Raw genomic sequence first — 23,901 nt, forward strand, 5'->3', positions numbered from 1 at the left:
AGACTGGGATATTTTGAGGCACGTGTGTCAAGCAACCCCTGGAGCCAGGGGCTGCCATTGCAGAGCAGGCTGCTGGGCTGCTTAGGCAGGCACTCGGCCCTGTCAGTGGCTTGAACCTGTGTTTCAGAGAGAAAGGGAGATCTTGTAACTGCGTCTGGCCAGGGATGCAGTGCTGTGCTTACTATTCCACGTCTGGGAGACCTGCAGGGTTATAGCATCCAGACCTTCCAGCACTGACCTAAACCGAACCACAGAACATGAGGGAGACTGCAGCCAAAACCAGCCACATTTCACGGGCACCCCCTTAAACCCTGGTTTGTGAAAGAGAGGGCCAGAGCCTCCACAAGGGGCTTTACCTCCATCCTGAGTGACGGCTTCATGTTGGTGCTGTGCAAGTTTCTGGATGTGTGGAAGCCACCAGGTATTTTCATGTTAGGAATCCTACAGGATAGATAAATGTGTGTTACAGGCCATTTGCAGCATCTTTACATTATAGAAGCAGGTTTTAAAACAGTCTCCAATGGTTGCAGCCTGGCATAATCTCAAGTATTTAAATAATTTTAAACCTTCATCATTCTAATAGTTGAATTTATGAAAAATGAGAATTGGACTCTCTTGATTTCTGTATTGCTTGGGATCTGTTTTTGAAAAGGCATTTTCAACCCATACTGAAAGGTGAAATATATTGACAGCTTCTTTCTAAGTGTCTTCAGGTGCAAGTTGGTGTGATGGAAAGATCTCAAACAAGGGCAGGAGTGGGAGGTCCTGTTGCTCCTGTTTATGATGCAGACCAGAATTTGCTGCTGAATTTGAGTTGGACTGCAGTTTTCTTTTGATTTTGGTGTGTATATGTACCATGTATGAGTAACTATTTTAATAGTTACCTCCTAGGACAAGAGCTCTGTGTGTCTGTAAATCTGATGATAAGGAAGCAGAGTTTGTCAGTTTGAAAACTAAAGGACTGCACTTATATTGGCGTGTTGGTCAACAACTGTCTCCATGTAGACATGTGTTATTGGTCATCATGCATGCTGGAGAGCCTGCAGAGAAACACTCCCTATCGTAAACACCTTCAGCTATCTGGTGATCAAGCTGTGGGTTTTTTCTTGTGGGAATGTAGGCTTAAGATGAACCCAGCATCAGAACAAAAGCTTTGTCAGAGAGAAGGGGGTTTGCAGTGTATGAAGTTGGTTTTGATTCATTCCTGAGCTCAGATGTTGCTTTGGGAAATGTATTCTCTTTAGGTCTCTCACTCTGACTCTATAAACAGAGGCAGCGACTTGCATTTGGAGGCACTAAAAATGATTTAAATGATTCAGCCTGGGATTTTTGCCAAGCAGCACCTCCTTCTGTTTGCTGTGGGGGCTTTTCTGCCCTCCCCCGGTGGGTTGTTGGTTGTTGTTTTTGTTTTTTGTTTTTTTTTTTTTTCCTTCCATGCAAAATTTTTTGAGACTATCCTTTGAGACCGTCTCTTTCTCCAAAACAGAAGAAAAAAAAAGTTTGCTCCTCCAGATGGACAGCTGCTCCCCACTTCTTTTGATGTCGCTTTTATCTGCCAGGCCAGTGCTCTCTCACCCTCTCCCCGCCCCCGGAGGCAGTTTCCATGGGGGTCTCAGGGGAGCTTTGTCTCTCACATGTGTTTAAAGAGAAATGTGGAGCTGACACAAAGGCTCCACGGCTCGACCTTTCGCCCTCCGGAGTTATGAGGGCCATAAAGCTCAAGTCCCTGGTAACAGCACTGATGACCAGGGCAGCTCTGGACACAGACAGAGCTTTTCTGGCAGAAAATTGTTTAACTAAAAATAGTTCTAGGGAGGAAAATAAAAGGTTGTGCAAACTAAGCAATGTCTTTTATTTCCTTATTTGGCGTTACTGGTAGTAGGATAAATTTCTTCAGCATGGCCAGGAGCAAACAGCTCCGCTGCATGGAGCATCGGATCTGAAATGCACCAGGCACGGGCAAAAAGCGGCACCTGCTGAGGTGCAGGGGCACGAGCACGGGGATGCAGACACAGAGGAGGAAGGCAGGGCGGCTCTGCCACCTCCTCCGTGTCACAGCCACGGGCAGAGCTCATGGGGCCTGGGCACCTTGGCCTGAGGCAGCGGGACTGCCCGGCGCCACACAGGGGGAGCGGAGCTGCTTCTCCTGCTTTTCCCTCACCACTCACAGCTGGGAGGCCTCTCCTTGAGCTAGGTGTCCAAGCTGGATGTCTCCCACCATGATTTGAGTCATTATCAGGGCAATCCTTTTTTTTTCTTTTTTTTTTTTTCTTTTTTTTGTGTGTGTGTGTTTGTGTGTGTGTCTTTAAATCCCCATTCAGGCTGGCTCCTGACAGATGTTGGATCCAGGTGCTACACATTTGAGGTAAAAGGTTTTTCCAGCTGAAGCTGTTGTCTTTACCCTAAAATGGGCCAGGCATAGAGTGAAAGAGCAGAAAAAAAGGAGGTTAAAACAAACAAACAAACAAAAAAAGGGTCCCCTTGCCTCCTGCTGAGGGTATTTATTTGTAGAAGAGTTGCAAGAGTGTTAAATACCTGTGCATAAGTTATAAAAAGTAGAATAGCTCCAACAGGAGAGTTACTTGCCCAGAGTGTCTGCTAGCTGAATGATGAAGCTGCTCTCTTCAGAGGTGCCAGATACCAGAACAGAAATTCAGAGGTGGGCCCTTCATTTCCTTAAAGGAAGCTCTAATGTTTGGGTACTGGGTGTGATAAAGGGCAGGTGACTATGAAGCCTTGTTCCTTGGTTTTCTTTTGTCCAAATTAAGCTTGCTGCAATGTGGCCTGGTCATTTAGACAGGGTAGGTGGGGTGGGGGCATGCTGTAGAATAGGGGCTGATTGTGTACATTAAGAATCTGTGCAGAAGATTCAAAATCTCCGTAACATCTCAATACTGTGAGAAAATGCCTCGTTCTTTCTGTGAGCAGGTTGTCTGGGAGCTGGGGCCACCTGTTACATGTGTATTTGTAGGTACATCAGCTTGGTAGGGTTTTTATCAAGGCTTAGGGCTATGGCAGTAATAAGACATTTCCCAGGAATCTTTCCTTATGCTTTTGTTCTTCCAAACCAGATAAACAGAGGGCCACTTGCTGTGCAGCAGAGGGATAGTTTTTTCCCCATTCACAAAAGAATTCAGACGACTCTTATTTTAGGTTAAATAAAACAAGGGGGAGGGGGAGAGGACAAGAAGCCTCCAAAAGAAAGGGAAAAAAAAAAAGATTTATGTTGAAGTAGTGTTGTTATAGCTTTAACCAAAATGCAGCTAATATTAGTGCAGACAGGGAGAATTTTTACACCAAAAGGAACACAAGGAAAAGACAGCCAGCATCTCTTTCCACTTACAGAATCTCTTGACCCAGTATCTCCCTATGCAAGCATGCACTGACAGTTGCATGCAGTAACTCTTTGTGTAGCTGAGTTTGCCTGCCTGCCTTGCATGATAAGGTGTGCATGTGCACTCTCCTTTTCTTCCTATAAATCTTTTTCTTTCCAGAAAGTTGTAAACCTAAAGATAACAGTGCACACTCTCTGAAAAGTGAGGTTTACACTGAAATCCTTGGCTTAAAAGTGTTGCCTGGAGGAGAGAAATCTCAGTAAGCCCCGAGGCTGGTGGTTTGGCTCATGAACCAATTGTCACTCTGTGACCATAACACAGGGAGCACAGTGGGGGGAAGGAAAGGTGCAAATAAGGAGTACACGGGGCAAGCATTTCTTTGGCTCTGATCATCCTTCAGTGGTATATGAGCCTTCAGGGGATCGCACGACTGCCATACAGTAAAACACCCCTACAGCTCCCCTAAATCACATCACCTTGTAGGATCAGCGAACACAATCTCTTCCCTCCCATACATCACCCTTACAGCAGACAGATCTCAAACGCAGAGCAGAGTTGAGCACTTCTGCTCTCGCTGGATCCAGAGCATGTGCCTGCGGTTAACAGCAGATGATCCTAATCGCAGCTCCCGCAGCCCAGGGCTAGCTGATAACTCCCTATTCTGACTGCTGACCCCTGTAATCTCCTCAGTCCTGAGAAGGAGCAGATATTGTGAACGATGTTTTTTAGTAGTTGGGACAAAAATAGTCCTCTTCTTGCACAAAGCATTCAGATAGCAAACTATAGAAGCAGCAGTGGCTGAGCAGCCAAGCTGCAGGGCTGGGAAAGATCTGCATTGTGTATCTGGCTCCACCACAGGCTTGCTCTCAGTGACCTCGGGGAAATAATTATTAAAGGTCTCACAGCCTCACTTTCTTCCTCTGGAAAAAATCAAGATAATAATAGGCAGTGATTCTGAAATGGTATTGTGAAGATACATCATTAATGGGTATTTCTAATGGGCTTTGAATTGCCCACGGAAAAGCGGGATGCAGAATTAACATCTGGGAGACAAACTTTGCTGAAACTGCTCCTTTACTAAGAGAGTGGTTTCACTGCTTCTGCAGCAGCCCTTAAGGCTGCATTACTACCACAGGGTAGTCTCGTGAACTCTCCATTTACACTTTAAAACCTCTGCGCAGGCAGCAGCAGAGTCACAGATGCAGCTGCAAGAAGAAACCACACACCACAGTTGTGCAGGTGCATGTGGGCCCCAGTGGGAAAGAATATTAACTATTTCCTGGTAATAGGAACACAGAGGTCCTTCACACTTGCAAAATAATCTCAGCACAGTTCCAGGACACGGTCTGTGTGGGAAGCTGCTATTCATTTGAATACACAACTGTGCTTAACTGTGCTGTGATCCTAGCTTAAATGACTACAGGCTAAATATTCTGGATTCTCTTTCAAATTCAACTAAGTTTGTGCATTGTGTGCCCTGTAGTTTCAGTGTGATAAGGAGAGCTTTTATCCTATGATTTCCATTAGTGTTAGTGTAAAGCTTTATGTCTGGGAGGAATAGGTGATATTTACCTTGGTATTTTGCAGGATCAGATCCAGTTTTTAAAGAAGCTACTCCTGTTGTTTTCATCTGTTCTTCACTAAAATTTGCTGTAAGATCATTCTTTGTACCCATAAAGTAGCCAGGAATTAGAATAACTCATAATTCATCTTTTTAAAGAAGTCCTATATTTCTGGAATAAAATTATTTGTCATGATTCTCTCTAATATATTCTTTAATTACAATTATTGTCTGAAATTGAAACTGCGTGATTGTTTGCAAAAGTAACGAGGCATGTTTCCCTTCCCTGAAATGACTGAAGTGAGAGTCAGGCTCCCAGTATGAATGTACACATAAGCTATATATTGAAATCATTTGCTTTGAAATTGCTTCCAGTTATCAAGTTTTCTATAATATTAAGATGCAAATCTAGGCAAAGCAGATTTTTTTTATACACTTAATATCTGTGAATCTGGTAGGATTGGCTGAGCTGAAGCTGCCACAGGAGATAATGATGTTCTGCTGAAACACGGTAACGCTTCAATAAACCCTGATGATGATAATGCATTGAAATAACAACATGTGGCATTGCAATCCACCCACACATCATCATGCATCACACCAAAAATGTCACGATGTGCTGATGGTTAGGTTTCTCTTCTAAAATCACAAAGCTGGCAGTCCTAGTCGTACTGCTCACAACAAAATGTTCTGTTTTGTTTTGTGTCTTTGGCTGGTTTCGGCTGTACCCAGGATCTTTCTCACTTGAGGTGGCAACGGTGGGTGCTCCTTAAGTGTTTTAAAAATGGCATTCAGAAAAATGCCCACCCAAATTCCTGTTCTAGCAGAAGCCCACCTGAATAGTAGGAGGCTTTAAAAATGGGCAGAAAATCTAGTAAGAAAGAAGTGTGGCACCTGATTTTAATCTCTTCTTCCTTTCAATTTCACTTGAAATATAACTTCAGCAAATTTTCCAAATGTCTTTGAACTTGCACATTTGAACACTTAGTTTTGGCACAAGTTTCAGCAGAGGGTTAGGTTGGTAGCTGGTTGGAATGGTAGCAAAAAAAATGAATTTTATCTTCCCTCCATATCATGATAACGAAATAGCTCTGAAAACTTTTTATGTTTGCCTTCTTGATAAATCATAGAATCATAGTCACATTAACTTCTACCTTCAGGAGTGTCTGTCTGCTTTTCTTACCACTGATGGAGATAAAGTAAAAATGAAAAAAATAATAGCTTGAAATATGCAAGCTGTTTTTCCGAAATCCTAAAAAAGGTCTGTCTGTATTTAGGTTAGGACCTGAATGGCGTTCTGGTGCTTAGACTCTAAATTGCAATTCTGAGGACCTCAGCTGCTGCTTAACTCTGCAAATAACTACTTTCAATAGGTGCTTCAACTCTTAACAACAAAAAATCCTATTTAAGCACTCTTAAAATTCTGTTTCTACATGTGCTTACCAGCACTTCAGTGTTTGTAGGTCAGAGAAGTGTGACTTCTATCCCACATCAAAGGTCAATAGAGATCCCGAAAATAAAAGATTCTCTGCATCTCCCTCCTTTCCCTTATCGAGCTCCACATGAAATGAACGATCCTTGCTGCTTTTCTCTTCTTCCCCCAGAGCAACAGTGATGGCGATGATGACGGTTGTGTTTTCACACAGTAGCTTGGTGGTTGCAACAGTCTTCCCAGGGATATACATTAGATAACCATGTTTAAGACTGTCACTTACATTGTGGTAAGTCTATTAGGACTTCGTCCATCCTTACCAAGAGGAGTGCTGTCCTGCTTTTATTTAATGTTTCCAAATTACTGGGGAGATGTACTCAATTTCCTTCTGAAGGACTTGAAGTTCACATTTCCCACCTCTCTGGAAAGTGCTCTAATGATTAGTGAAGAGATTCTGGTAGGACATATCTCCTCATGTAAGTCTTGCAGTGGAGAAGGTGGAGAAAATGGGATTCACTATGTCAGAGAGAAGAGTTGTCATGACTGATACTACTGATGAGGTCACTCACCTAGCCAGAGCCTTGTCTTCCTCGCCCTGCCTCAGGGCTGCTAACAGTGTAAACAGCTATGGCATGAAGTACTTAAACAGCCCTGAGATCAGCTCAGGACGTCCCTGACCATGAGAGTGCAGGCTAAACAGTTATGTACTGTTCTTCTGGTCCAACTCATTTCCAATGCTTTCCTGAAGTTGTTTTTTTTTTTTCTACAAGACAACTTGGGAGTACCCTGAAACCTCTTGTCTAGTGGCCAGAGTCCTCTGAGCAGCTGTGGCTTTGTCGGGAGGTGGAGGTGTAGCAGAAGGCAATAGCACAGTTTCGGTGCATTTCACACTTGTGGCCAATAGCACCTGCTAATACATCATGTACTCATGAATTAGGTGATGTGACAGCGGCCATGCAACTGTGCACTACATATTTCCCTCCATGTTTAGGTCAGGCCTGTGTCTGTCCATATGTCCTAAAAGGTCTGAGCTTCCTCCATGTTCTGGCTTCTTCTCTGTGGGACTGAAAATTGGGTAGCATGAAGCCTGGCCCTGCAGTGCCAGAGTTCCTCCTCTGGACCCAGCAGGGCCAGAGCCACCACTTCTGCAGCATGGCTGGCACACCAACATGAAAGCAGGCGTGACTCAGTGCAGAATCTTCTTAGGGAAAGGACTCCAGGAACTTCCTGCACAGACACAGGCTCTGTCTCCTCTTTGTAAGCACTGGAGGGGAAATGGAAGAAGAGAAACACCAAGGGTGGGAAATAAGACTGTGTTTTCATTTCCTCTTTCTTGTTTGTTACTTGGTCCTTCTCTAGTGAAAGAAAAAAAAAATGCAACAACAAAAAACCCAGCTGCACCTGTTTTTTTGTTTTTTTGATTTATTTTTTTTACAAAATGTTCTCTTGCACTCGTTCACCTCCTGGTAACGCTGAGCTCCAGAAAATACGGAGCGCTCTCTCTTTAAGAAAGACTGCTCTCTGCCCAGCTGTTGACTTGCCTGAAGGTGAGACCTCTGCTTAAATTCATGGCTCCAGCTGTCAAAAGCAAAGAAAAGCAGCTTTTCCTTGGCGGCTCTCTGCTTTGGGTAGAATTTGACATCTTCCTCAGTCAGCAGAATTTAATCAGCATCAAGTGCCCACAGCCTCTCAGCTCCACCACAGCCCGGCTGGGGGTGGGGGAGCCAGACCTGCGGAGGAGAAGAGGGGGAGTCCACAACCCAGCAGGCACAAACAGACACAGACACAATCACCGGCCTCTATAAGAAATCCAAAGCTTGTCACTGTCTAGGGAGAGCCTCATTATACCCTTTGACTTAAGAATTGCTGTTATCATTCAGTAACCTTAGCCGGCTTAGGCTTTGCTGTGTCCTCCTGAGAAGCTGAGAGCAGGTAAATGGAGTGAGTTACTGACAGCTGACAATGACACTGCTTTCCAAAAGAAAGCTGATGAAATGGGCTCAGGGATACGGTTTCTCGGACTTAAGTGAGCAAATAAAGCCTAGCGAACAACTCCTGCGATTGCCATGCCTTGCTTGCCTTTCTGCTAGGGAAGAGAAAGCCTGCAGCACTTTCTGCGTAGATACCAACAAGCTAAATGATCCAGCTCAAAGCAAAACTGTTTCCCCGAGCAGCTAACCTGCAAAGCTTAGCATTCAAGCCTCAAATGGCCAGATGGGATTGGCGTGAGCAGACCTAGGTACACATGGACATAAGTATGGGTCTGCCACACCAGGATGGCACTTGCTTTTTCCCAGTACTGCCACCCCCTTCCTACAACCAGTCCCCAAAGTCCCATGGAGCGAAATGGGATTGGGGAGGTGGTGGTGCGGTGGTCCCTGGTAGAGGGTTTGGCATTGCGAGCCGTGTCGGGGCTGTCCTGGCTGCCTTCCCCCTGCTGCCCCACTCCTGGGGGGCCAGCCTGCCTGCGCCAGGACCCTCAATGTGGGGCACTCGGATGGTGCAAGGCAGCTGCTGTCACAGCACGAGTGTGTGCAGGGTGCTTTCTCAAGGAGACTGTGTGTTAGTGTTTACCCATTTAAAACAACCTGTTCACAGTAAATATTATCTGCATACATGTTTTGAACACACAGACTCCAGACCTTCCTATACATGCAGTTCATTTCTAGCACCTGCAGCTGTTACCCATTTCCTGGCAATATCATCGTGCCCATTGAGGAGAGGAAGGACACGTTGGGTTGTTTTTTTAGTGTTTACCTCTTCCACCCGTTTGATATTAGCCTGCATAATGGCACAGAGCTGAATCAAAGGAGGCGGCTGGTGGGAGCAAACAGGAAATGAAGCAATGCCCGAGGTAAGGCGGGCAACTTGCAGCGGGGCTGGGAGGAAACAAGCGTGTGTGTGTGTGTGTTTGGGAGGGTATTAATCTGCAAATACCTGCTTGTCCCCAAGCAGAGGGCAGTTAAGTTTTCTCCAGGCCCAAGCCAGGAATCGGAGGGACACTATAGCACTGAATGCCCCCACCTAGAAAAGGAGTAAGGTAGCAGGGGAGAGATGCTGTGGGTGAAGGCAGGAGTGCAGGTAAAGGCTTGCTGTGTGCGCTAGTGGAGAGATCACAGGTGTATGGCAGCCCAGGAGCTTGACAGTGATCAATGTAGAGCTCAGGCTGTGAACTGTATACTGTTGCAGCCTGTAGCCATGAATGTGGTGGCGGTGGTGGTGGTGATTTTTTTTTTCCACCCTTGTTCCTTTGTATTTGGGGAATGAACTTCATAAAACCTGCATTCATCGTTTCTGCTCAGCCACATGACAAACTCCTACTGAACTGTGTCCTGGAGGGGTGATGCAGCCACAATAACAAGATCCCTCCTGCTCCAGTCATTAAAAACACTGCATTTCTCATCTCACGGTGCTGGGGGAGGGGACTGGGAACAGCCGAGGAGGCAAATCCCACTGGGGATACTATTACAATATGAAAGAGACTATGAACCCTGCTCATTTATGTGCAGAATTTATCTCTAAATGCCCTACCAAAGGACATACTTTTAATCTTATCCTAGTATTGCTCATCTTTCTCAACATTCACCTTCAAAACCAAACCAAAACAAACACAACAAAAAGCACAGTTACTAATAAGGGTGTTTCTAAAATTACCATCTCGCTTCCCTTCTTAAACTTCTCTATTTAAGACTTTACAGTGTTAAAAGGTACAATGCTAATCTTGTATAGCGTCTGGAGCCTCCTCTTCTCAAATGATATCCCTCTTATATGAACAGCTAACTGAAGACATCTGTTGGATGCAATTATCTGAATGCTGCACATTTGTTCTAGACATTGTTTTCTATGTTACTTGGGGATAACGTTCTTAATTATGTTTTTCTGTCAGTGCTGGTATTTGTGAAGACAGTTTTCCATTGTCCACCAGGTTCACTGAGTGGTTAAATCCTGTTTGTCAAATATCCAGTGGGATTTCCTTATTGATTAACGACAGAGATGTGCGTATTTTGTTATTACTTTATTATTATTTAAATAATTCTTCACAGCCTCCTGTAAGTAGAAGAGGTAAAGCCCACACTCACGTACAGATCGTTAGCTTTCATTCAGTACAGCATATTTTCGTGGCAGGAGGTGAACTTTGTTACAAGTTTTATGTCTGTAGGATTACCTGCTGTACGGTACGCTGCCTGTGGGACGTGAGCCAACTAATAATGTTGGATTAAAGAATAGATGGAAATGACTGAAACGTGTTTTCTTTCAGATTTGGTCAGGAATACTTTGCTAAAAGTTCTAAAATTTTCGTTAAATCTTGTGACAGACAGTTGCCCTGACCGCTTTATAAAGTCCTAGGGAAAGCACTTTGAGCAAGTGTCAGCAGAACGCTTCTCCCTACCAACTCCATTTTATCTGCTTTCTAAAAAAAGGACCCATCGACTGACACAGCCAAGTTGCTGTGGCTTACGAAAATACCAGCGTTAGCTGAACCCCGGGAATTGCACGCACACGCGCTTTCAGCCGGGGCAAGCAGAAGACAAATGAGGCCGCCTTCTCCCCGCAGCGCAGGCGCCCAGGCCTCGCCCGCAGCGGGAGGCGCCATGGCAGGCCTGGCGGCACGGCCGGGCCGGGGTCAGCCTGAAGCTGTCCCAGCCTGGTGCGAGGCCCTGCTCCTTCCCAGCAGGGACAGCTCTCCCCGTGCCTCACCCGGTGAGCACGGAGGGAAAGCCTGTCATTAGTGTTATTGAATTTGCATTGCTGTGATACTTAGGAGCTCCGGTTTGGATTAGGACGCTGTTGTGCTAGGCCTGTGTAAACACAGATGAAAGCGTGACACTGTCCTCCCGAGCCGCCGGCCTTGTACAAACACACGCGGGAGCCGGGTACGGTTTCACACTGAGGTTGCGTTTTGTCTTCCTCAGTGCCTTGTGCTGTGCCAAGCATGTTGTCAGCTCTTGCAAGTCATCCTTATTTAACAGCCCACACCTCAGCGTGCTCTTTGCTGAACTGGTCATTTGGCAAGTTCGCCTGTTTGTGCAGCATGCGGCGGATGACCCAGAAGGATACTTGAGGCCAAGCTGGGACGGACCACGTGAGTTTACTTTAAGGGCAGCTACAAAAAGTCCCCATGGGTTGCAGTTCTGGGTGGGAAGAGCTTGAGCTGGCTGAGCGTGGAAAACAAAAGCCTGGCACTGGCTGCCTCGTGCCAGTCAGCTCAGGGGTCGAGAGAAGACAGAGCTGAGCTGGCTCCAGCAGTACCCACGGCTTGTGGGGTCTGCTTGGCCCACACGGGGCTGCTGAGCAGCCTGAAGGGCTGCGGGACTCCCTGTCCCATGGAAAGCATCTCCCCAACAACTTTGAGAGAGCCTATTACTCAGCACTAACAAAATTGTCCGTGTATACCTCAGAGGAGGTGAGTAAGGCAGAATCAGAGGGCAGCAGTTAGTTATCTCTGTGTGAAATATTTACTCATTTTCCCTGTAGGCTGTTAATGAGACTTCTGGCTTTAGCAGAAGAAATCCCACCTTATTCCCTAAAACTTGGTAAATAAAGATGAGTCATAAGAAATTTTTGTGTTTTGAAGCAGAGATCTTTTCTTCACCTTAAGTAGGAATGGCAGGGTCACACCTGAGAAGAAAGTGGTTAAAAACCTGTTTGGATAATATACTGTGTTTGGTCTCATAGTGGTGAGCATCCAAACAGTGCTTGGGTGTTCTCATTTCCAGAATAAGAAAAGATCTCTGCGTGCAGTGATCAGCTCTTACCTTGCTCCCTTTCACTCAGTGCTGAAGATCCGACTACATTTCTCCTTCAGAACCAATTTAGTAAGGCTACACTGCTTTTTTTTAGGTAACAATAACTTTAGTTGTGTTAAAGACTTGCTCCATTTCAAGACATTTTGCCAATATGGCAACAGCATGATTTGTACACGTGTTGTATGGATGCACGGGGTGCTGCTTGTAACTGAGGTGTTTTGTGGGTTACACCAGTGATGTGGGCAGATTGAGACAGGGAAAGTGTCTACAATCAAAAGATGTAAGAATTCTCAAAAACAGTATAAACCTCATAAACAAGCCTCGTGAGCTGTTGTTTGAGGTGGTTTGGTTTTGTTTGGAAGTACAGATGCAACGTAGTCAAGGTATTGCAGTCTGATGGATAAACCAGTTCTGGTCAAGGCAGGGTGCAAAGCTTACACCATCCAGCTAACCTTGCAGAAAAAGTGATGTGTCTGGCCTTTGTTTTAATGTATTTCGCTTTGGCTCACTTGCGTGATCAGTCACTCTGTATTAAAAATACACATTTTTACTGTTGTAGACAAAATGCATAAACATTTGACCCCTGGAAATATGATATACAGCTAAAGACAGCTTTTGAAAAACCTGAAGCGTGTATGTGTGTTATAAATTCCTCCTTTCTCACAGGACTAGCACAGTAGAAAAAAGGATAATCAGTTGTCTTTTGGTCTCCCTCTCCTTCCCACCCCTCACCTCCCCCGTGCTCCCCCTCCTTTTTGCTGTGGGATGTGCCAGCACTTGTCTTGGCAAAAGCCAGTCTTGGATCTCAAAACTGAAGAAAACTCCAGTCTGTCCGTGACTGACTCAGCCTTTACCAGTGCTCCTCTCCTCCCCGCCCCAGTGCACACCAAGAGAAGAGAGCGTCTTGGTCTGCTCCAGGGAGGCACAGCAGAGGGGCATCCGCGAGGCAAACACGTAATTCATGCCCTCATAAATCAGGGCCATGTCAGAAGCACAATTTTAAGTGCATGTACATGCACGTACCTTACAGGCAGACAATCGCATGCGCCAAGCACCATGTGAGAATAATAGGGCATTGCCGTCCGGTATGGTCCTGGTCTGTACTTTCAATGGGGAAGTTAAACTAAGAAGTGCTTTGCTGGCAGTCTTAGGGACCAGGATCCCTTTTTTGTACACAGGGCAGGTAAAATCAGCTGACTGTGGTGCAATTTCCACCCACCACCCTCTACACGCACAAAGCTACTGGCTCGCTCACTCTCCCTGTCCAGTCAATCTTTGGCCTTTCCAGAAAGATTGCCAGCAAAACTATCTTTTGGCAGTGGTGATATCATGATACAGCAGGCTGCCTGTTAGGAATTGTGCAGCAGTTCATTTTCCAAAGAAGCTACCAACCATCAGCCACATGATAAAGCACAAATTCTCCTTCAGCCCTGCTCAGCCTGGACTGGACCTCAACCAGGGACATGAAAAGCTTCCGTTCTCCTTCCCAGTACCTAAAGGTGTGTTGATCAATGTCCTAATCATTAAAAGCTAAATCACACAGAGAATAAACATCCATATGTAAGTGTCTATGAAGCCCACGTAAGGACTTAGGATGGAAAGGGACCTACTGGGTCTTCCACATCAGAAGACTGTCAGTAATCTGTGAAGTGCCATCCTAAGCATGTTCTCTACTTCGTCGTTAATAAAACCAGTGGAAAGTTTTTCTAAGAGCTTACTCCGCTAGTCATTATGTTATACCACGTTGTTCTTGTGTGAAGGTTAAGCTGTAGTTTAAATAGCTGTTTTTCTCTCCTTGGCATTTGCCTCTCTGACATATTTAAAGACTCCTGTCCCTGCTCACCTGTTCTCATTGGTTTGTTGCTGTGTAAGTCAGTTTCTTTATGGTGTTGTAAGACAGACTCTTAATTTCCCCGACCATTTGTTTAAGCCTGCCTTTTTGTAAATATGGCTGACGAGCAGTATCTGTTGTTCCAAACACACAAGGTTTGGGTTCCGCTTTACACGATGGTGGTAATGCTAATTACCCACAGCATCTTGTCCAACACACCTCTTGACTGCCTCTACCTTTTCCGTGGCTGGCTCAGTTCCCTGTAATGCATGACTCTATCTTGTTTTTTCTTCACCCCTGTGTCTTCCAAACGGTGTGTCCCTGTCTTTCCTGTTATCTAGGTGTATGACCTTTTGCACCGTGAATTTCTGAAGTCATCAAATTTTTTCCTGATATTCTGCTCATCCTCGCTGTTGATGAGACATCTCAACTTTGTTTCTTCAGTACATTTCATTAGCACGTTATAATTTTTTATGCCTCCATCAGCCCCGCTTAAGATAAATGATTAAAAAAGGCTCCTTAACTTTTGGCTTATGCTGTTCCTGGTGGGAACCTCATTCCTTAAGTTACAACATAAAACTTCTGTTGAAACTCTTTTTTATCAATGGTAGAAGCTACATAGCCACCTTTGCCCAGCTATATCTGCCGTGTGTTTTCTTTCAGCGCAAGAAAGGCAAGACAAAAGCAGACTTCTTATCCGCGCAGCACAGGAGCACGCTCTGATACCATTGCCCTTGAGCAGAGCCAAGGGCAGGGCTCCTGGATGTACGTGGCCAAGCAGCTGACATACCTACAAAGGGGGACAGAAAAAGCTTTCTGGTACTTGTCCATGCTTTGTTTGGGAGCAATCTGGGAGCTGCTGTGGAAGCAAGTTTTACTGGAGCTCAGCAGCATCTAGCTATGCCCTTTACTGCAACGGGCTGGCACGGAAAAAACAAGCTAGAGAAACCATCTGTCTCAAGTTCGTGTGGCAGTACCTTGCCTTCAGTCTGGTCAACTCCAAAGGGGAAGTCTCGGGGCTTCGAGTGTAGCCTTTCAAAACACTTAGAACAAACCCTAGGCATTTGCAGAAACCACAGAGTGTACAGTTAATACACCCAGATGTGCTGTCAGCCCCACAGCACTGCACCGGAGTGGATGGAGTGTGTAAATCTTGGAAAGGTTAAAGCTGAGAGAACAGCGATACGCATAAAGACTTGTGTTCCTTCCAGAAGGAGGAGGGGGGCGAGGTGTTATCATTCGACATTAATCACTTACATCTCCAACCTGCCTAAATCCTCTGAAAAGAACCAGCAAAGAAAACACCAGCTGCTGTAGCTCCTACTTTTTCCTCAGTACCCTCCAGTCTCCCTCCCTCCTCCCTGCCTTCCCCAGACTGTGTTTATTTTTACTGCTCGTGAATCAGCCAGGAACTTGCTCCCTGCAACAGGATCAGCTGAGAACAAGCTGCAGTCTGTACATTCCCTGCAAGCTTGGTTTTGTTTGGGAGCTTACGATCAGCAGCAAAACAGTGGAGAAAAGTAGAGAAAGTGATACACGTCTTCGTTCTCACCCGGAGTGATGGGACTTTCATTCCGCGTAGAGCGGGACTTCCCCAGCTCTCTGTGAGCATATGTCAGCTTTCACTAGAGATTTTAAGCACGCTTGGTTTATGAAAGAACGCTGTCATCACTTAAGCAGTGAGTGCTTCGGGAAAGCAACCATTGTTTTGTATAGGTGTGCTGCACTCCCCCAATAATCCTGACTGATGGCACCCAAACACCGCACGCTGACACAAATAGCACGGCAGCTCGCCCGTCAGCAGTGGCTGTTTCTTCTCAGTTTGCTGCAGTGCAAGAACTCTTCAGTCTTGAGTAGCAGAAGGACTCCCCCACCCTGAGCACACAAGCCCCGGTGTCAGAGAAATCGCTGCCCTGCGTGGCGAAAGTCCTCGTGGGTGACAGCCAGGCACGTGATGAAGGGGGTAACGAAGAATGGCAATTAGTGACAGAGAAGTGAATGGTGGGAAGGAGACAGAGGGAGAGGGGAATGAGAGGAAAAAAATGGGAAGAAAAAAAGGAATTGAAACACACCTCCAAAAAAGTGTTTGTAGGAAACCAGGAAAAGGAAAGGGCCAATGTGACCAAATCATCCCTAGGAGAAGGAGCACCGCCCTCAGCCTTCTCTCTGGTGCCTGGCTGAAGCTACCCCCTGCAGCCAGAGCACCTGCGGGGCCAAGACCTGTCCCACACTCGGTCCTCAAGCAGCAAGACTGTGGGGAAGCCAGGTTTGGAGTCTGGTCATCCACAGAGCGAGGAAATCCTTATTTACAGCTACACCCAAATGCGGGTTTTCTCCAGGCTCTTGTGTTCCAGCAGTCTGAAGGCCGCCCCAACACTTGCCATCCGGCTGATCACTTGTCACCCGACTCCCACCCAGTTTCGGCTCATACCCCACTGCCAGGCACGGCCGCTGGGCTTGTCGCCATGCCGAGCCGAGGAGCACCCGACTCGTGGAGAGGTGCAGGTCCCGCGGCGTGCACCGGGAGGCTGCCTCCTCGCTGGGGCACGCCTGGTGCACAGCTAATCGCTTTCTGATTGAGGCGGCTGCTTGCTGCCAGGACTTCTCTGCCAAAAGATAGCCGTATAATACTGATAATCAGGCGCCCGGCGAAGATAAAATGCCTGTTGCTTGCCTCTAGCTGAAGAGTATCATGTTGACAGGCTCCTTATTACGGCAAGCCGTTTGTGCTATGGAAAAAGCAGAGCCTTTTACTGAAAAAAAAGTAAAAATCTTATCTCGGCCTAGAAGTGCAGAAAGTGCAATTAATTAATTTGTTTCTGGAGTCTGACCTCTAGGCACAATAGATAGCAACGAGCTATATATTGTAATTACAGGACACGGCAAGCCTAGCCTACAGCTCGTAGCTGAGGGCAGTGCGAGGAGCGGAGGATTGGTGTTGAAGGCGGTGGGATGACTAACACACCGTAACAACCCAACTGGTGGGGCGAGAGGAACAGGCACCTGAAACAGCAGCTGGTGTCCTGCTGAATAGTGATGCCATTTCCTATTTCCATTGCCTTCCTCTAGCCTGCAGCCACCTTGTCCCAGCAGCACCGAGTGACACATGGCGTGCAGGACAGCGCTGCCCCACGTGCGGCTGGTGCCGTGCTCATGCTCACCCCTGTGCTCCTCATCCTCCCTCGGGAGCGCTGTGGGATTTTCCCAGGGTGCACACCACAGGCAGGCAAACACAGGTGACAGTGACAGTACCCTTCTGAGAGACTTGCTCTAATGATACCCTTTAATTTGCCTGGAAAAGCAAGGAAGGAAAAGATAAAGGTGAGAGAACATCATACCTTGAGTGCAAAATTATCTTAGCTAAGCTTTTAGTACAGATGAAATCGGTTTCATCCTAGGGTTTGTGGGAGGGAGTTTTTGGTCTTGAACATAGCCTTTTTGTGATGTTCTCCATTAAGACCTCGAGCACTCTTCTTCCAGGGGAGTTCAGTGGAGCTCTAGCTCTCTTGCTGTATTCAACTGACAATAAAACACTCTTGGGTCATTGTAAGGTTTAAGCATGATAGACTTCCTACATTAGCATGTCTCACTGATTGGACTCTATGCAATAAAATTGCTGTGTCCTCGGCAGATTAAGTTCTGAAAACTTTCCTGCTTTTTGTTAGTACCTGTTGGTTTCCTGCTTTTTGTTAGAAAATTTGCCTGGGGAAAAAAAAAAAAAAAAAGTAAATATGATTTTATGGGATTTTTTTTTCTTTAAAATAAAAAAAAAAAAAAAGAGAAAATGAAAATGAGAGGGAAAGGAAAAGGAAAAAGAATTAGAAAAAGAAAAAGAAATGGGAAAAGAAATGGAAATGCTTTAATGTGGAGGTTTCTGGCACACTGTTCAGTAAACCTAGTGCACCACCTGAACGCAATATTGTCGAGCAATGCCATTCCTGAACTTTAACAGCCATAAGGTTTAATTGTCACAGGTTTTTAAGGCTATGGGCAATAACAAAGGGATAGCATTTGTAATACCTGTGTTGCTTCTGAGAATTTCCTTGGCAGGGCTGTGTTTAAGGCTCTGTGATTGGCAATGGCTGGGCTACCTGCTACTGCAAGCTGGGATGACTCACTTGGGATTTCTATAGCCTGAGCACTAACAAAGAGCCTGTGACTTCCAATCTGCCTGGGGCTCCTGTCTACCGCTCAGTGTGTGTCTGCAGACAACATGTATTCAGGAACAGAGAGGGGGATGCCGAAATAAAGGGAAAGGGACAGAAACAAACTCAAATTACAGTTTTTGTACCCGTGTTTCCTGTTTTTGAATGACTCCTGTTGTAGTTATAATGCTGAGCTTAATCTGCTTTACAGAGCTACACCCTGCAGCCCTTAATCTTGGAAGATGCTTTTGAAAAATAAGGCCAGTAAGCGAGGTAAGATTTCTGTATGGATCACAGGAGCCCAGCTCCATGGTAGCAAGGGATGCTGCCAGAGTGTGGAGGTAGGAGGAGGAGAGTAAGAGAGCGAGGGCACTCTGAGCCGATAAAAGTGGAGTAGGGATTTGGCACTACGCAGACCATTGGAGAAGGAAGACATTAAGAAAGGCAAAGTGAGGAATCTCTCTTAGTGCAGTTCCTGCTCTAATGAACTGACCACTCTTGAAAATCATTATCTCAAGATGGTGCTGAAAGCCATCTACTGGGAGGGACAATACGGTTTGGGTGTTGTCAGAAGGCATGAGTGACTCTTGCTGACACCGCTGCTCCAGAAGTGTTGCACAAGTACCTCATTTTCCCTCTCCCGGGAGGCGGCATAAAAACTAGCAATATTCAGACCGGCTGCCAAGGCCACTAACATGGCAGCAATGCCTTCAAGCGCTCGTTCCCTTGGCCTCCGGAGCCTCAGCCTCCTTTCCCCTGCTGCCGCCTTTCCTCGGCTGGGGTGAGGCTGGGGCAGAGCGGGGGAACAGGCAGACAGCTCATGTAGAAAACAGCTTTGCTGTGCTTAGGTCCTGCAGTTTTTTTCTTTCCCCCTATTGTTAAATGGCATTGAATACCAGCAAAACAGGAAACTGCTTCCTCCAGCCCCTGACCCAGTGAGTGCGGCCCAGCTGCTACTGCCCGGAGCGGCCTCCCCACACCACCCTGTTCCTAGAAAGTATCTGAGCGTTTGGAGGAGCACTAAGGAAGAGTGAGAAATACAAGCAAAGCTTAAATAAGCAGGTAAACTTGGCAGCTCTTAAAAGAAAGGAGTCATACTGGAAATATCTGGCGATAACAGTCAAAACTGTCTCTGTTTTCCCAAAACTACGGCTTATGGAAATGAGAGCAGTAATGTCTCAGCCAATCTCTGACACCTCACTCATCTGGTGGCTAACTTGATTGTTTCTTTGTTGTGCTGTGCAGCTCCTGTGTCAGACATCCCCGCTCAGGCTGTGAAGAAACCATTGTTTCACGGCACTGCAGCTTGTGTTGTGATCCTTAAATCTCAGAAGTCCAGCCAGGTCTCGTGTCAGCCTCAGCAGAGACAGGAAACGGTGCTGGTGAGTTGGTAGGTGACCCTTTTCTTCCTGAGAAAGCAACACCCCATGGTGTCAAGAGAACATAACGCTGCTTGCAGGTCTGTCCTTTTGAGGAGAGTGAAAACGGAGGAGAGCAAAGACCTTGTGACTCCTTTTGTAATTACACATCCCCTCGTGCTCGCTGGTATCAAGGACAATGTTGTCCTCCCTAGTGTCATTCTGTTGACCTACAATTCCCATTGACTGTTTTTTCTTTTCTCTATTTTTTTTTTAACATGGTGTGATATTCTTCATTCTGTCTCTTAAGTACATACATAGAAAAAAAATATCCTGTAACCTCACTGGGAATGTCTGGTGGAAATTTTTCACAACTGCATTTCTATGTTTCTGAAAGTAGGACACATCAGTGTGAAAGAAATGATGCTCAACCCAATCTCTGTCACCTCATTACTCTTGAGCTCCAGCTTAATTACCTCCCTGATGCTTTGCACAGCTCTTAACCAGACATGCGGTGTCTGCTTAAAAATCTGCCATACAAAATGAAGTGATGACTATATATCCTCTTTCTGCTGGGAGATGAGCTGTGAGGTTTGGTAAATATAATTTCTAGAGAACCCAGAAGGTGCATCACATTGTGCAGGCCTGGTTCCGCACCGCAGACAACTTACTGGAGTTCACAGATGACTTACAAAGACCCACCGAAACCAGGCTCGAAGGTCATATCGCAAAATTCATTTAAAGATAATAACAAAGTTTTAACCCCAATAAATTTGTGGTTTATTGTTTACAGCTCCAAAGACAGAAGTTACGCTACCAGCTACCAAATTCTGACCTCCTGTGTCTCACTATGACTGTACTGACGCCAGTGGGACTGCGAGACAGATGAATTTGATGGTTTATTTTCGGAAAGTTTTTGAGCTTTGTGTGAAAGTCCATACCTCAAAGTGTCTGTGTGGGAAGTGTTTGAACCCCACGCAAAACTTCCTCCTGGTTCAAACACAGGCCTAAGGCTGCCATTTCAGTAGCCCTGTTTTATTCCAGTAACCCTCCAAAATGTAAGCAAGGTACACACTGAAACTTTATTTCACAGCCTTGAGAATTGGTAACATGCTAGTTTTAAGAGTACAAAATAATATAAGGTATAACCACCAAGTTACTATAATTTTGTCCATGGAGAATATAAACGGGGAGCTCAACCCAGGCACTTAATAATACAGTAAATATGCATCCCTTATCTTCCCTGACAGAGAAGCTTTCCAAAATCTGGGTGGTACTTCAAATCCATGAAGTCCCTTTCCAGCAAACAATCTTTTTGTGTCTCACTGCAGATAGGCTTTGGTTTTTGCTACTATAGTAATGTGGTGCATCAGAGTTTCAAGAAACTTATCTATTTCCTGGTTTCCCTCACAATCAATAAATCACAGCTAACGTTGCTATTACACAATGAAAGTCAGTGTTTGGTGGATTCAGGGTTACACTTAGCCTATCTGTGACAACAATTCTATGGAAATAAAAAATAATATTAAATAAAATATGAGGTATTCACGAAGATGAATAGCGGTGTTTAGGATAAAGCTCAGGGCACATGCACTAGATCCTAAGACATGACAGAAGACCTTCAGTCTCTTATGGAGAGCTTCTCTCTGGAAGTTGACCTCACTGTTGCCTCAGCAGCTTCCTGGTGGCATATCTTGCTCTCAGAAAGATCTTTCAGAAATGTCCAGTTTAGTTCTGAACCTATGTTCAGAATTTCCTTTTCATTATTATTGGCTGATCAGGCAAATCATACCACTTTGTGTACTTATATAGTGTTCAGTAGCTCTCTGATTGTTGTCCCTCTGCATGTCCTTTACTTCTTTACAGGCTGACATTTGCCTGTACCTTGGTCATCTGCTGACTGCTGTGTTGGAAATCTACTTAGCACTAGGAAAAAGTGTTCACTTCTCTTGTTAGAATTTTTCTTCTTTATTTCCCTGGCACAGAACTTGGGGATATTTTGGCAGCTGTTTCAGGGTTAACTGCCTTTCTGCCCAACCAGCTGCTGTTAAATTTTGGGCCCAGAAAACTTTCCCTATGCCCACTGATCTCTGATCTGGTGAGGCTAGGAGGGCACTGAGGTGTGCATCTCTGTTTTTCCAGTGCTAATGATAGGGTGGTAAAGGGGTGGTGGTGTTCCTGGGGTTTTGCTGTGGTACTGCCTCTTTTTGCTGCGCATAGTTACACTGTGACGAGGTATGCCTGAACTCACAGATCAAAGTGAGTTACCAGAATGATCCACTTGTGAGCTGTGGGCCATTATCTGTTATTAACTCATCTCGAGCAGCATGGTCAGCAAACTGTAATTTGCAGTATGTTATTACATTTCTGCGCTGCGGTGTGCGGCAGCTGAGTGTGTGTGTGTGAGATAGCCCAGAACGAGCAGTAATCTTTTCTAGCTCGTTCAAATAGATCCTTGCCAACTTCTTCTAAAGTTGATCAAGAATTTAATTTGCTTCTGATAATCCTGTTTTTCTGCTTCCTGCCCCTCCCTGCACGCTGAGCAGAGCAGAGGTTTCACCTTCTCTGTTTCTCTCCAGTACAAGCCTGCTTCCAGGAAAACTTGGAAGCACAGCAGCAACCTCCTCCAGTTCTCTGCCAGATTTCCTTCAGGATTTAATGATTCAGGTGGCTTCATTTGCTAAATTTTTGCCAAAAAAAGTAGTTCTCTACTGACACCATATAATAAAGTTGAGCAAACAGGAGGGTTGGTAGGAGACTTATTTTTATTGCCTGGCTCTGGTCACATGACAGATCAGGTTACAAAATACTAGTGCCCCTGCCAGCTCTTAGGATCCACCAATTCCTCCTGCTACTGTTTTAATCCAACCTGTCTTGTCTTTTTCCTTTTATTTATTTTTTATTTTTTGCTGGGGGTAGAGGGTGAGGGGAAAGGTATTGCGCTGGGGCAGGAGATAAAGTGAAAAGCAAGTGTATCATGATTGGGAGTATCCCTTTAGCTCCTTCTGTGTTTGTTCAGCACTTTTTCACCAGCTGAGTAGCTTATTGCCTCCGAGTGTTGGCAGCCTTTGGCAAAGTTAAAGCAATGTCAGCATTTCCCTGTTCCATCTATTTTTTGGAAAAGAATTGTTAAAAATATTACATTTTCACCTTGTTTGCAAGTTGCGATGAAGGCTTCTCCCCTAATTAAATTGTGACATTCTGGCTTGAAAAACAGCTCCACGATCGGGAAGATAAGCTAACAGTAACAACAAAAATCCTCTGCTGCACTTATGGAAAGAAATTCAGCAAGTCAGTGGAGCTGCTTCTTTTATTAGCAGTGAGACCCAAATCTTTTCAGAAAAAAAAAAAAAAAAAAAAAAAAAAAAAAAAGCTGATGAAACGTAGATTTTAAAAATGTTAACTTTACACAACTCTAGAGTTCTATATCATAACAGTAAAATCCTCTATTAACAGGGAAAACCTTTCAGTTTGTACAAAAGCAATCCCAGCACTACCTTGTGAAGAGGCAGAAATTGAAATTGTAAGCTGGAAGCTGTGGCATTGCACAGTACTGACAGTTACAGTATGCGAACATCTGTGAGTGCAACAGGAGATGGTAGGGCTCCTCGCTGTGTAATCTGTGTTTTACTGACACCAAGCAACGTCAAGAGGAATCGAACAGTCAGAGCTTCTGGTAGAAGTTTCTCTCTCTCTCTCTGTTTGCATACCTTGGTATATAACCTATTGTGAAACAAAGGCTCTCCAAAACCGTACATTTCTAAAAACTTCTCATGTTTTAGATACCTACAGTAAGTCATTTGTCACACACTGGAGACACACATGCTATCTCCAACAGATTTTGAACAGTTGTCCCCTGCTTCTCTGTATTCCCTTTGTCTGGAACCTGTGGTCTCCTCACTTGTGGTTTGTTTTTCTTGCTCGTCTGCTCTGAAATACTTACTGTCCTTCCTGAATTAGGAGTGTCTGTCTGTATTCAGAGAAAGGTTCTCACAGTGGTTTCTCCCAGCATACAGTGCTATCAGAAATCCTGGTATCACCGATTCCTTCAAGGAATCTACCTCAGGAGGCAGCTGCCCAATGCCCCTGTCCCAGATGCTGTAGCTACACTGCTACTGCTACCTTGATCGCTGGCTTGGATTGGCCAGGACTGTGTCTGCAGTGCCAAAGGCACACCTCAGCAGCAGCAGGAGCTCCCAATAGCGGGTTGAGATTTTTGTGTAGAAGAAAGACTCCGTGGTGCTCATCCTACAAGAGTTAATGGGTTTCATTGCATGAAGTGTGGAGAAAAACTCTCTATCTTCTCTCATCTTTAGGAGAGAGGAGCTGTCCTACAGAAGAGTGGGGAGAATGGTTTGGGGCCACGCAAGAATCCTCTGGTGGATTTGAGGGTCAGAATTTGGTTGAGAGCTCTTGCGCCCATGCTTCAGCTACACGACCACCCATCTGCTCTTTTGGCGACCATGACTGGCAATGCACGGCTTTGGGCTCC

At 45.4% G+C, this 23,901-nt stretch overlaps 1 long non-coding RNA gene across 1 annotated transcript; it reads left to right on the top strand.

Annotated features, from left to right (window-relative positions):
* Positions 1–1,408: 1,408 nt before the first annotated feature.
* On the top strand, positions 1,409–23,354 carry LOC119717144 (uncharacterized). The gene is made up of 5 exons (XR_011809733.1): positions 1,409–2,659; positions 14,570–17,227; positions 18,263–18,324; positions 19,297–19,441; positions 20,203–23,354. It is a non-coding gene; the product is annotated as an uncharacterized lncRNA (long non-coding RNA).
* The last annotated feature ends 547 nt before the right edge of the window (positions 23,355–23,901 follow it).

The sequence above is a fragment of the Anas platyrhynchos genome, chromosome 5 (assembly GCF_047663525.1).
Source record: "Anas platyrhynchos isolate ZD024472 breed Pekin duck chromosome 5, IASCAAS_PekinDuck_T2T, whole genome shotgun sequence".
Taxonomy (NCBI): domain Eukaryota; kingdom Metazoa; phylum Chordata; class Aves; order Anseriformes; family Anatidae; genus Anas; species Anas platyrhynchos.